At 43.4% G+C, this 15,414-nt stretch overlaps 1 pseudogene; it reads right to left on the bottom strand.

The window, feature by feature from the left end:
* LOC135547713 (protein FAM124A-like) overlaps window positions 1–15,414 on the bottom strand; it is a 622,546-nt pseudogene that overhangs the window by 414,020 nt on the left and 193,112 nt on the right.

The raw sequence follows: 15,414 nt of genomic DNA, 5'->3' as shown, positions 1-15,414 counted from the left end.
CTGGGACAGAGTCAGGGACAGACAGGTTTGATAGGATCCTACCCACAGACCTCCTACTGGGACAGAGTGGGACAGACAGGTTTGATAGGATCCTACCCACAGACCAGCTCCTACTGGGACAGAGTCAGGGACAGACAGGTTTGATAGGATCCTACCCACAGACCAGCTCCTACTGGGACAGAGTCAGGGACAGACAGGTTTGATAGGATCCTACCCACAGACCAGCTACTGGGACAGAGTCAGGGACAGACAGGTGTGATAGGATCCTACCCACAGACCAGCTCCTACTGGGACAGAGTGGGACAGACAGGTGTGATAGGATCCTACCCACAGACCAGCTCCTACTGGGACAGAGTCAGGGACAGACAGGTGTGATAGGATCCTACCCACAGACCTCCTACTGGGACAGAGTGGAACAGACAGGTGTGATAGGATCCTACCCACAGACCAGCTCCTACTGGGACAGAGTCAGGGACAGACAGGTGTGATAGGATCCTACCCACAGACCACCTACTGGGACAGAGTCAGGGACAGACAGGTGTGATAGGATCCTACCCACAGACCTCCTACTGGGACAGAGTCAGGGACAGACAGGTTTGATAGGATCCTACCCACAGACCTCCTACTGGGACAGAGTCAGGGACAGACAGGTGTGATAGGATCCTACCCACAGACCAGCTCCTACTGGGACAGAGTGGGACAGACAGGTGTGATAGGATCCTACCCACAGACCAGCTCCTACTGGGACAGAGTGGAACAGACAGGTTTGATAGGATCCTACCCACAGACCAGCTCCTACTGGGACAGAGTCAGGGACAGACAGGTGTGATAGGATCCTACCCACAGACCAGCTCCTACTGGGACAGAGTCAGGGACAGACAGGTGTGATAGGATCCTACCCACAGACCTCCTACTGGGACAGAGTCAGGGACAGACAGGTGTGATAGGATCCTACCCACAGACCACCTCCTACTGGGACAGAGTCAGGGACAGACAGGTGTGATAGGATCCTACCCACAGACCAGCTCCTACTGGGACAGAGTCAGGGACAGACAGGTGTGATAGGATCCTACCCACAGACCACCTCCTACTGGGACAGAGTCAGGGACAGACAGGTGTGATAGGATCCTACCCACAGACCAGCTCCTACTGGGACAGAGTGGGACAGACAGGTGTGATAGGATCCTACCCACAGACCACCTCCTACTGGGACAGAGTCAGGGACAGACAGGTGTGATTAGGATCCTACCCACAGACCAGCTCCTACTGGGACAGAGTGGGACAGACAGGTTAGATAGGATCCTACCCACAGACCAGCTCCTACTGGGACAGAGTCAGGGACAGACAGGTGTGATAGGATCCTACCCACAGACCACCTCCTACTGGGACAGAGTCAGGGACAGACAGGTGTGATAGGATCCTACCCACAGACCACCTACTGGGACAGAGTCAGGGACAGACAGGTGTGATAGGATCCTACCCACAGACCAGCTCCTACTGGGACAGAGTCAGGGACAGACAGGTGTGATAGGATCCTACCCACAGACCACCTACTGGGACAGAGTCAGGGACAGACAGGTGTGATAGGATCCTACCCACAGACCAGCTCCTACTGGGACAGAGTGGGACAGACAGGTTAGATAGGATCCTACCCACAGACCAGCTCCTACTGGGACAGAGTGGGACAGACAGGTGTGATAGGATCCTACCCACAGACCAGCTCCTACTGGGACAGAGTCAGGGACAGACAGGTGTGATAGGATCCTACCCACAGACCAGCTCCTACTGGGACAGAGTCAGGGACAGACAGGTGTGATAGGATCCTACCCACAGACCACCTCCTACTGGGACAGAGTCAGGGACAGACAGGTTTGATAGGATCCTACCCACAGACCAGCTCCTACTGGGACAGAGTGGAACAGACAGGTGTGATAGGATCCTACCCACAGACCTCCTACTGGGACAGAGTCAGGGACAGACAGGTGTGATAGGATCCTACCCACAGACCAGCTCCTACTGGGACAGAGTCAGGGACAGACAGGTTTGATAGGATCCTACCCACAGACCTCCTACTGGGACAGAGTGGGACAGACAGGTGTGATAGGATCCTACCCACAGACCTCCTACTGGGACAGAGTCAGGGACAGACAGGTGTGATAGGATCCTACCCACAGACCAGCTCCTACTGGGACAGAGTGGGACAGACAGGTGTGATAGGATCCTACCCACAGACCACCTCCTACTGGGACAGAGTCAGGGACAGACAGGTGTGATAGGATCCTACCCACAGACCACCTACTGGGACAGAGTCAGGGACAGACAGGTGTGATAGGATCCTACCCACAGACCAGCTCCTACTGGGACAGAGTGGGACAGACAGGTGTGATAGGATCCTACCCACAGACCACCTACTGGGACAGAGTGGGACAGACAGGTGTGATAGGATCCTACCCACAGACCTCCTACTGGGACAGAGTCAGGGACAGACAGGTGTGATAGGATCCTACCCACAGACCAGCTCCTACTGGGACAGAGTGGGACAGACAGGTTTGATAGGATCCTACCCACAGACCAGCTCCTACTGGGACAGAGTGGGACAGACAGGTTTGATAGGATCCTACCCACAGACCAGCTCCTACTGGGACAGAGTGGGACAGACAGGTGTGATAGGATCCTACCCACAGACCTCCTACTGGGACAGAGTCAGGGACAGACAGGTGTGATAGGATCCTAACCACAGACCTCCTACTGGGACAGAGTGGGACAGACAGGTGTGATAGGATCCTACCCACAGACCACCTCCTACTGGGACAGAGTGGGACAGACAGGTGTGATAGGATCCTACCCACAGACCACCTCCTACTGGGACAGAGTCAGGGACAGACAGGTGTGATAGGATCCTACCCACAGACCTCCTACTGGGACAGAGTCAGGGACAGACAGGTGTGATAGGATCCTACCCACAGACCAGCTCCTACTGGGACAGAGTGGGACAGACAGGTGTGATAGGATCCTACCCACAGACCAGCTCCTACTGGGACAGAGTGGTACAGACAGGTGTGATAGGATCCTACCCACAGACCTCCTACTGGGACAGAGTGGAACAGACAGGTTTGATAGGATCCTACCCACAGACCTCCTACTGGGACAGAGTGGGACAGACAGGTGTGATAGGATCCTACCCACAGACCTCCTACTGGGACAGAGTCAGGGACAGACAGGTGTGATAGGATCCTACCCACAGACCAGCTCCTACTGGGACAGAGTGGGACAGACAGGTGTGATAGGATCCTACCCACAGACCAGCTCCTACTGGGACAGAGTGGTACAGACAGGTGTGATAGGATCCTACCCACAGACCAGCTCCTACTGGGACAGAGTGGGACAGACAGGTTTGATAGGATCCTACCCACAGACCAGCTCCTACTGGGACAGAGTCAGGGACAGACAGGTTTGATAGGATCCTACCCACAGACCACCTCCTACTGGGACAGAGTCAGGGACAGACAGGTTTGATAGGATCCTACCCACAGACCTCCTACTGGGACAGAGTCAGGGACAGACAGGTTTGATAGGATCCTACCCACAGACCAGCTCCTACTGGGACAGAGTGGGACAGACAGGTTTGATAGGATCCTACCCACAGACCACCTCCTACTGGGACAGAGTGGGACAGACAGGTGTGATAGGATCCTACCCACAGACCAGCTCCTACTGGGACAGAGTCAGGGACAGACAGGTGTGATAGGATCCTACCCACAGACCAGCTACTGGGACAGAGTCAGGGACAGACAGGTTTGATAGGATCCTACCCACAGACCTCCTACTGGGACAGAGTGGGACAGACAGGTTTGATAGGATCCTACCCACAGACCTCCTACTGGGACAGAGTCAGGGACAGACAGGTTTGATAGGATCCTACCCACAGACCTCCTACTGGGACAGAGTGGGACAGACAGGTTTGATAGGATCCTACCCACAGACCAGCTCCTACTGGGACAGAGTCAGGGACAGACAGGTTTGATAGGATCCTACCCACAGACCTCCTACTGGGACAGAGTCAGGGACAGACAGGTTTGATAGGATCCTACCCACAGACCAGCTACTGGGACAGAGTCAGGGACAGACAGGTGTGATAGGATCCTACCCACAGACCAGCTCCTACTGGGACAGAGTCAGGGACAGACAGGTTTGATAGGATCCTACCCACAGACCTCCTACTGGGACAGAGTCAGGGACAGACAGGTTTGATAGGATCCTACCCACAGACCTCCTACTGGGACAGAGTGGGACAGACAGGTGTGATAGGATCCTACCCACAGACCAGCTCCTACTGGGACAGAGTGGGACAGACAGGTGTGATAGGATCCTACCCACAGACCAGCTCCTACTGGGACAGAGTCAGGGACAGACAGGTGTGATAGGATCCTACCCACAGACCAGCTCCTACTGGGACAGAGTCAGGGACAGACAGGTTTGATAGGATCCTACCCACAGACCTCCTACTGGGACAGAGTCAGGGACAGACAGGTTTGATAGGATCCTACCCACAGACCAGCTACTGGGACAGAGTCAGGGACAGACAGGTGTGATAGGATCCTACCCACAGACCACCTCCTAATGGGACAGAGTGGGACAGACAGGTGTGATAGGATCCTACCCACAGACCTCCTACTGGGACAGAGTCAGGGACAGACAGGTGTGACAGGATCCTACCCACAGACCTCCTACTGGGACAGAGTGGGACAGACAGGTGTGATAGGATCCTACCCACAGACCACCTACTGGGACAGAGTCAGGGACAGACAGGTGTGATAGGATCCTACCCACAGACCAGCTACTGGGACAGAGTCAGGGACAGACAGGTGTGATAGGATCCTACCCACAGACCAGCTCCTACTGGGACAGAGTGGGACAGACAGGTGTGATAGGATCCTACCCACAGACCACCTACTGGGACAGAGTCAGGGACAGACAGGTGTGATAGGATCCTACCCACAGACCAGCTCCTACTGGGACAGAGTGGGACAGACAGGTTTGATAGGATCCTACCCACAGACCAGCTCCTACTGGGACAGAGTCAGGAACAGACAGATGTGATAGGATCCTACCCACAGACCACCTACTGGGACAGAGTGGGACAGACAGGTTTGATAGGATCCTACCCACAGACCTCCTACTGGGACAGAGTGGGACAGACAGGTGTGATAGGATCCTACCCACAGACCAGCTCCTACTGGGACAGAGTCAGGGACAGACAGGTGTGATAGGATCCTACCCACAGACCACCTCCTACTGGGACAGAGTGGGACAGACAGGTGTGATAGGATCCTACCCATTTTGGTCCCAGACTAAATCTTTTCAATCACACTCCTCCGATGAGATGACATGGTATATATTACTGGCTGAATGTTTGTGAAAACCGAGGAAGAGAATCCTGCGTACTGTAGTGTGACTGTTGGCTGTTCACCACCGCCTCCTCCCTCTATCCTCTGTCTCTCTCGGGTTTCTGGCATCCTGCCAAGATGAAGGTTCTGGCAAGTTTAGGAACTAGAAACCAGACTTCAGCCAGAGAGTTGGGGGGAGAAATAGAGAAAGACAGAGAGAGAAAGGGGGAGAGAAGAGAGAAAGACAGAGAGAGAAAGGGGGAGAGAGAAAGAGAGAGAGAGAGAGAGAGAGAGAGAAAAGAGAGAGAGAGAGAGAGAGAGAGAGAGAGACAGAGAGAGAGAGAGAGAGAGAGAGAGAGAGAGAGAGAGAGAGAGAGGAGAGGGAGAGAGAGCGCGAAAGAGAGACAGAGAGAGAGCGCGAAGAGAGACAGAGAGAGAGAGAGCGCGAAGAGAGACAGAAGGAGAGAGACAGAAGGAGAGAGAGAACTTTTGTGAGTGTACAGTTTACTATAACATTTTTTATTGCTTATTTCACTTTCGTTTATTACCTACTTTACATGCTTTGGCAATGTAAACATATGTTTCCCATGCTAATAAAGCCCTGAAATTGAAATGAATTGAGAGAGGAGAGGACAGGGGAGAGGGAGAGAGAGAGAGAGAGAGAGAGAGAGAGAGAGAGAGAGAGAGAGAGAGAGAGCCAACCAAGGAGGGCCTACAGCAGCACCTAGATCTTATGCACAGATTCTGTCAGACCTGGGCCCTGACAGTAAATCTCAGTAAGACCAAAATAATGGTGTTCCAAAAAGGTCCAGTCACCAGGACCACAAATACAAATTCCATCTAGACACTGTTGCCCTAGAGCACACAAAAAACTATACATACCTTGGCCTAAACATCAGCGCCACAGGTAACTTCCACAAAGCTGTGAACGATCTGAGAGACAAGGCAAGAAGGGCATTCTATGCCATCAAAAGGAACATAAATTTCAACATACCAATTAGGATTTGGCTAAAAATACTTGAATCAGTCATAGAGTCCATTGCCCTTTATGGTTGTGAGGTCTGGGGTCCGCTCACCAACCAAGACTTTACAAAATGGGACAAACACCAAATTGAGACTCTGCACGCAGAATTCTGCAAAAATATCCTCCCAAACCTTCCACAACAAAGCCATCACCTACAGAGAGATGAACCTGGAGAAGAGTCCCTAAGCAAGCTGGTCCTGGGGCTCTGTTCACAAACACAAACACACCCTACAGAGCCCCATGACAGCAGCACAATTAGACCCAACGAAAATATGAGAAAACAAAAAGATAATTACTTGACACATTGGAAAGAATTAACAAAAAAACAGAGCAAACTAGAATGCTATTTGGCCCTACACAGAGAGTACACAGCGGCAGAATACCTGACCACTGTGACTGACCCAAAATTAAGGAAAGCTTTGACTATGTACAGACTCAGCGAGCATAGCCTTGCTATTGAGAAAGGCCGCCGTAGGCAGACATGGCTCTCAAGAGAAGACAGGCTATGTGCTCACTGCCCACAAAATGAGGTGGAAACTGAGCTGCACTTCCTAACCTCCTGCCCAATGTATGACCATATTAGAGAGACATATTTCCCTCAGATTACACAGATCCACAAAGAATTCGAAAACAAATCCAATTTTGAAAAACTCCCATATCTACTGGGTGAAATTCCACAGTGTGCCATCAGAGCGGCAAGATTTGTGACCTGTTGCCACGAGAAAAGGGCAACCAGTGAGGAACAAACACCATTGTAAATACAACCCACATCTATGCTTATTTATTTTATCTTGTGTCCTTTCAAATTTGTACCTTGTAAAAACACTGTATATATATATATATAATATGACATTTTCAATGTCTTTATTGTTTTGAAACTTCTGTATGTGTGATGTCTACTGTTAATTTTTATTGTTTACCTTACTTGCTTTGGCAATGTTAACACATGTTTCCCATGCCAATAAAGCCCCTTGAATTGAATTGAATTGAATTGAATTGAGAGAGAGAGAGACCAAGAGAGATGGAAGCCAATTCCATTTATAGTGCATGACTTTCGACCAGGGTCCATAGGGAATAACCAGAGTGACGTAGGGAATAACCAGGATTCATAGGGAATAACCAGAGTGACGTAGGGAATAACCAGGTTGCCATAGGTAATAATCAGGCTGCCATAGGGAATAGCCAGGGTGACATAGGGAATAACCAGTGTGCCATAGTGAATAACCAGAGTGCATAGGGAATAACCAGGTGCCATAGGTATAACCAGGGTGCCATAGGGAATAACCAGAGTGCCATAGGGAATAACCAGGGTGCCATAGGGAATAACCAGGGTGCCATAGGGAATAACCAGGGTGCCATAGGGAATAACCAGGGTCCATAGGGAATAACCAGGGTGCCATAGGGAATAACCAGGGTGCAATAGGGAATAACCAGGGTCCATAGGGAATAACCAGGGTGCCATAGGGAATAACCAGGGTGCCATAGCTGGTCTGTCATAATATAATAGAGACAGTATATGTAGCTGGTCTGTCATAATATAATAGAGACAGTAGATTTAGCGAGGCAGCAGATCTAGCTGGTCTGTCATAATATAATAGAGACAGTAGATCTAGCTGGTCTGTCATAATATAATAGAGACAGTAGATCTAGCTGGTCTGTCATAATATAATAGAGACAGTAGACAGCTGGTCTGTCATAAGATCTAGCTGGTCTGTCATAATATAATAGAGACAGTAGATCTAGCTGGTCTGTCATAATATAATAGAGACAGTAGATCTAGCTGGTCTGTCATAATATAATAGAGACAGTAGATCTAGCTGGTCTGTCATAATATAATAGAGACAGTAGATCTAGCTGGTCTGTCATAATATAATAGAGACAGTAGATCTAGCTGGTCTGTCATAATATAATAGAGACAGTAGATCTAGCTGGTCTGTCATAATATAATAGATACAGTAGATCTGGCTGGTATGTCATAATATAATAGAGACAGTAGACATAGCTGGTCTGTCATAATATAATAGAGACAGTAGATCAAGCTGGTCTGTCATAATATAATAGAGACAGTAGATCTAGCTGGTCTGTCATAATATAAATGAGACAGTAGATCTAGCTGGTCTGTCATGTTATAATAGAGACAGTAGATCTAGCTAGACTGTCATAATATAACAAAGATAGTAGATCTAGCTGGTCTGTCATAATATAATAGAGACAGTAGATCTATCTGGTCTGTCATATTATAATAAAGACAGTAGATCCAGCTGGTCTGTCATAATATAATAGAGACAGTAGATCTAGCTGGTCTGTCATAATATAATAGAGACAGTAGATCTAGCTGGTCTGTCATAATATAATAGAGACAGTAGATCTAGCTGGTCTGTCATATATAATAGAGACAGTAGATCTAGCTGGTCTGTCATAATATAATAGAGACAGTAGATCTAGCTGGTCTGTCATAATATAATAGAGACAGTAGATCTAGCTGGTCTGTCATAATATAATAGAGACAGTAGATCTAGCTGGTCTGTCATAATATAATAGAGACAGTAGATCTAGCTGGTCTGTCATAATATAATAGAGACAGTAGATCTAGCTGGTCTGTCATAATATAATAGAGACAGTAGATCTAGCTGGTCTGTCATAATATAATAGAGACAGTAGATCTAGCTGGTCTGTCATAATATAATAGAGACAGTAGATCTAGCTGGTCTGTCATAATATAATAGATACAGTAGATCTAGCTGGTCTGTCATAATATAATAGAGACAGTAGATCTAGCTGGTCTGTCATAATATAATAGAGACAGTAGATCTAGCTGGTCTGTCATAATATAATAGAGACAGTAGATCTAGCTGGTCTGTCATAATATAATAGAGACAGTAGATCTAGCTGGTCTGTCATAATATAATAGAGACAGTAGATAAAGCTGGTCTGTCATAATATAATAGAGACAGTAGATCTAGCTGGTCTGTCATAATATAATAGAGACAGTAGATCTAGCTGGTCTGTCATAATATAATAGAGACAGTAGATCTAGCTGGTCTGTCATAATATAATAGAGACAGTAGATCTAGCTGGTCTGTCATAATATAATAGAGACAGTAGATCTAGCTGGTCTGTCATAATATAATAGAGACAGTAGATCTAGCTGGGATGTGATAATATAATAGAGACAGTAGATCTAGCTGGTCTGTCATAATATAATAGAGACAGTAGATCTAGCTGGTCTGTCATAATATAATAGAGACAGTAGATCTAGCTGGTCTGTCATAATATAATAGAGACAGTAGATCAGCTGGTCTGTCATAATATAATAGATCTAGCTGGTCTGTCATAATATAATAGAGACAGTAGATCTAGCTGGTCTGTCATAATATAATAGAGACAGATAGATCTAGCTGGTCTGTCATAATATAATAGAGACAGTAGATCTAGCTGGTCTGTCATAATATAATAGAGACAGTAGATCAGTAGATCTAGCTGGTCTGTCATAATATAATAGAGACAGTAGATCTAGCTGGTCTGTCTGTCATAATATAAAGAGACAGTAGATCTAGCTGGTCTGTCATAATATAATAGGACAGTAGATCTAGCTGGTCTGTCATAATATAATAGAGACAGTAGATCTAGCTGGTCTGTCATAATATAATAGAGACAGTAGATCTAGCTGGTCTGTCATAATATAATAGAGACAGTAGATCTAGCTGGTCTGTCATAATATAATAGAGACAGTAGATCTAGCTGGTCTGTCATAATATAATAGAGACAGTAGATCTAGCTGGTCTGTCATAATATAATAATATAATAGAGATCAGCTGGTCTGTCATAATAGATCTAGCTGGTCTGTCATAATATAATAGAGACAGTAGATCTAGCTGGTCTGTCATAATATAATAGAGACAGTAGATCTAGCTGGTCTGTCATAATATATAAGACAGTAGAATAGAGACAGTAGATCTAGCTGGTCTGTCATAATATAATAGAGACAGTAGATCTAGCTGGTCTGTCATAATATAATAGAGACAGTAGATCTAGCTGGTCTGTCATAATATAATAGAGACAGTAGATCTAGCTGGTCTGTCATAATATAATAGAGACAGTAGATCTAGCTGGTCTGTCATAATAGCTGGTCTGTCATAATATAATAGAGACAGTAGATCTAGCTGGTCTGTCATAATATAATAATAGAGACAGTAGATCTAGCTGGTCTGTCATAATATAATAGAGACAGTAGATCTAGCTGGTCTGTCATAATATAATAGAGACAGTAGATCTAGCTGGTCTGTCATAATATAATAGAGACAGTAGATCTAGCTGGTCTGTCATAATATAATAGAGACAGTAGATCTAGCTGGTCTGTCATAATATAATAGAGACAGTAGATCTAGCTGGTCTGTCATAATATAATAGAGACAGTAGATCTAGCTGGTCTGTCATAATATAATAGAGACAGTAGATCTAGCTGGTCTGTCATAATATAATAGAGACAGTAGATCTAGCTGGTCTGTCATAATATAATAGAGACAGTAGATCTAGCTGGTCTGTCATAATATAATAGAGACAGTAGATCTAGCTGGTCTGTCATAATATAATAGAGACAGTAGATCTAGCTGGTCTGTCATAATATAATAGAGAGACAGTAGATCTAGCTGGTCTGTCATAATATAATAGAGACAGTAGATCTAGCTGGTCTGTCATAATATAATAGATCTAGCTGGTCTGTCATAATATAATAGAGACAGTAGATCTAGCTGGTCTGTCATAATATAATAGAGACAGTAGATCTAGCTGGTCTGTCATAATATAATAGAGACAGTAGATCTAGCTGGTCTGTCATAATATAATAGAGACAGTAGATCTAGCTGGTCTGTCATAATATAATAGAGACAGTAGATCTAGCTGGTCTGTCATAATATAATAGAGACAGTAGATCTAGCTGGTCTGTCATAATATAATAGAGACAGTAGATCTAGCTGGTCTGTCATAATATAATAGAGACAGTAGATCTAGCTGGTCTGTCATAATATAATAGATAGACAGTAGATCTAGCTGGTCTGTCATAATATAATAGAGACAGTAGATCTAGCTGGTCTGTCATAATATAATAGAGACAGTAGATCTAGCTGGTCTGTCATAATATAATAGAGACAGTAGATCTAGCTGGTCTGTCATAATATAATAGAGACAGTAGATCTAGCTGGTCTGTCATAATATAATAGAGACAGTAGATCTAGCTGGTCTGTCATAATATAATAGAGACAGTAGATCTAGCTGGTCTGTCATAATATAATAGAGACAGTAGATCTAGCTGGTCTGTCATAATATAATAGAGACAGTAGATCTAGCTGGTCTGTCATAATAATAGTAGATCTAGCTGGTCTGTCATAATATAATAGAGACAGTAGATCTAGCTGGTCTGTCATAATATAATAGAGACAGTAGATCTAGCTGGTCTGTCATAATATAATAGAGACAGTAGATCTAGCTGGTCTGTCATAATATAATAGAGACAGTAGATCTAGCTGGTCTGTCATAATATAATAGAGACAGTAGATCTAGCTGGTCTGTCATATATAATATAATAGAGACAGTAGATCTAGCTGGTCTGTCATAATATAATAGAGACAGTAGATCTAGCTGGTCTGTCATAATATAATAGAGACAGTAGATCTAGCTGGTCTGTCATAATATAAATAGAGACAGTAGATCTAGCTGGTCTGTCATAATATAATAGAGACAGTAGATCTAGCTGGTCTGTCATAATATAATAGAGACAGTAGATCTAGCTGGTCTGTCATAATATAATAGAGACAGTAGATCTAGCTGGTCTGTCATAATATAATAGAGACAGTAGATCTAGCTGGTCTGTCATAATATAATAATAGAGACAGTAGATCTAGCTGGTCTGTCATAATATAATAGAGACAGTAGATCTAGCTGGTCTGTCATAATATAATAGAGACAGTAGATCTAGCTGGTCTGTCATAATATAATAGAGACAGTAGATCTAGCTGGTCTGTCATAATATAATAGAGACAGTAGATCTAGCTGGTCTGTCATAATATAATAGAGACAGTAGATCTAGCTGGTCTGTCATAATATAATAGAGACAGTAGATCTAGCTGGTCTGTCATAATATAATAGAGACAGTAGATCTAGCTGGTCTGTCATAATATAATAGAGACAGTAGATCTAGCTGGTCTGTCATAATATAATAGAGACAGTAGATCTAGCTGGTCTGTCATAATATAATAGAGACAGTAGATCTAGCTGGTCTGTCATAATATAATAGAGACAGTAGATCTAGCTGGTCTGTCATAATATAATAGAGACAGTAGATCTAGCTGGTCTGTCATAATATAATAGAGACAGTAGATCTAGCTGGTCTGTCATAATATAATAGAGACAGTAGATCTAGCTGGTCTGTCATAATATAATAGAGACAGTAGATCTAGCTGGTCTGTCATAATATAATAGAGACAGTAGATCTAGCTGGTCTGTCATAATATAATAGAGACAGTAGATCTAGCTGGTCTGTCATAATATAATAGAGACAGTAGATCTAGCTGGTCTGTCATAATATAATAGAGACAGTAGATCTAGCTGGTCTGTCATAATATAATAGAGACAGTAGATCTAGCTGGTCTGTCATAATATAATAGAGACAGTAGATCTAGCTGGTCTGTCATAATATAATAGAGACAGTAGATCTAGCTGGTCTGTCATAATATAATAGAGACAGTAGATCTAGCTGGTCTGTCATAATATAATAGAGACAGATAGATCTAGCTGGTCTGTCATAATATAATAGAGACAGTAGATCTAGCTGGTCTGTCATAAATATAATAGAGACAATCTAGCTGGTCTGTCATAATATAATAGAGACAGTAGATCTAGCTGGTCTGTCATAATATAATAGAGACAGTAGATCTAGCTGGTCTGTCATAATATAATAGAATAGAGACAGTAGATCTAGCTGGTCTGTCATAATATAAATAGATCTAGCTGGTCTGTCATAATATAATAGAGACAGTAGATCTAGTCATAATATAATAGGTCTGATCTAGCTGGTCTGTCATAATATAATAGAGACAGTAGATCTAGCTGGTCTGTCATAATATAATAGAGACAGTAGATCTAGCTGGTCTGTCATAATATAATAGATAGAGACAGTAGATCTAGCTGGTCTGTCATAATATAATAGAGACAGTAGATCTAGCTGGTCTGTCATAATATAATAGAGACAGTAGATCTAGCTGGTCTGTCATAATATAATAGAGACAGTAGATCTAGCTGGTCTGTCATAATATAATAGAGACAGTAGATCTAGCTGGTCTGTCATAATATAATAGAGACAGTAGATCTAGCTGGTCTGTCATAATATAATAGAGACAGTAGATCTAGCTGGTCTGTCATAATATAATAGAGATCTAGCTGGTCTGATAGAGACAGTAGATCTAGCTGGTCTGTCATAATATAATATAATAGAGACAGTAGATCTAGCTGGTCTGTCATAATATAATAGAGACAGTAGATCTAGCTGGTCTGTCATAATATAATAGAGACAGTAGATCTAGCTGGTCTGTCATAATATAATAGAGACAGTAGATCTAGCTGGTCTGTCATAATATAATAGAATAGAGACAGTAGATCTAGCTGGTCTGTCATAATATAATAGAGACAGTAGATCTAGCTGGTCTGTCATAATATAATAGAGACAGTAGATCTAGCTGGTCTGTCATAATATAATAGAGACAGTAGATCTAGCTGGTCTGTCATAATATAATAGAGACAGTAGATCTAGCTGGTCTGTCATAATATAATAGAGACAGTAGATCTAGCTGGTCTGTCATAATATAATAGAGACAGTAGATCTAGCTGGTCTGTCATAATATAATAGAGACAGTAGATCTAGCTAGTCATAATATAATAGAGTCTGTCATGGTCTGTCATATAATAGAGACAGTAGATCTAGCTGGTCTGTCATAATATAATAGAGACAGTAGATCTAGCTGGTCTGTCATAATATAATAGACAGTAGATTTAGCTGGTCTGTCAATATAATAGAGACAGTAGATCTAGCTGGTCTGTCATAATATAATAGAGACAGAGACAGTAGATCTAGCTGGTCTGTCATAATATAATAGAGACAGTAGATCTAGCTGGTCTGTCATAATATAATAGAGACAGTAGATCATAATATAAGACAGTAGATCTGGTCTGTCATAATATAATAGAGACAGTAGATAAAGCTGGTCTGTCATAATATAATAGAGACAGTAGATCTAGCTGGTCTGTCATAATATAATAGAGACATAGAGACAGTAGATCTAGCTGGTCTGTCATAATATAATAGAGACAGTAGATCTAGCTGGTCTGTCATAATATAATAGAGACAGTAGATCTAGCTGGTCTGTCATAATATAATGGTCTGTCAGCTGGTCTGTCATAATATAATAGAGACAGTAGATAAAGCTGGTCTGTCATAATATAATAGAGACAGTAGATCTAGCTGGTCTGTCATAATATAATAGAGACAGTAGATCTAGCTGGTCTGTCATAATATAATAGAGACAGTAGATCTAGCTGGTCTGTCATAATATAATAGAGACAGTAGATCTAGCTGGTCTGTCATAATATAATAGAGACAGTAGATCTAGCTGGTCTGTCATAATATAATAGAGACAGTAGATCTAGCTGGTCTGTCATAATATAATAGAGACAGTAGATCTAGCTGGTCTGTCATAATATAATAGAGACAGTAGATCTAGCTGGTCTGTCATAATATAATAGAGACAGTAGATCAAGCTGGTCTGTCAATATAATAGAGAGAGAGTAGATCTAGCTGGTCTGTCATAATATAATCTAGCTGGTCTGTCATAATATAATAGAATCTGGCTGGTCTGTCATAATATAATAGAGACAGTAGATCTAGCTGGTCTGTCATAATATAATAGAGACAGTAGATCTGGCTGGTCTGTCATAATATAATAAAGACAGTAG

The sequence above is a fragment of the Oncorhynchus masou genome, chromosome 10 (assembly GCF_036934945.1).
Source record: "Oncorhynchus masou masou isolate Uvic2021 chromosome 10, UVic_Omas_1.1, whole genome shotgun sequence".
NCBI classification, from domain to species: Eukaryota; Metazoa; Chordata; class Actinopteri; order Salmoniformes; family Salmonidae; genus Oncorhynchus; species Oncorhynchus masou.
Note: the sequence above shows the minus strand (reverse complement) of the source record. Positions and strands in the feature narration are given on the sequence as shown.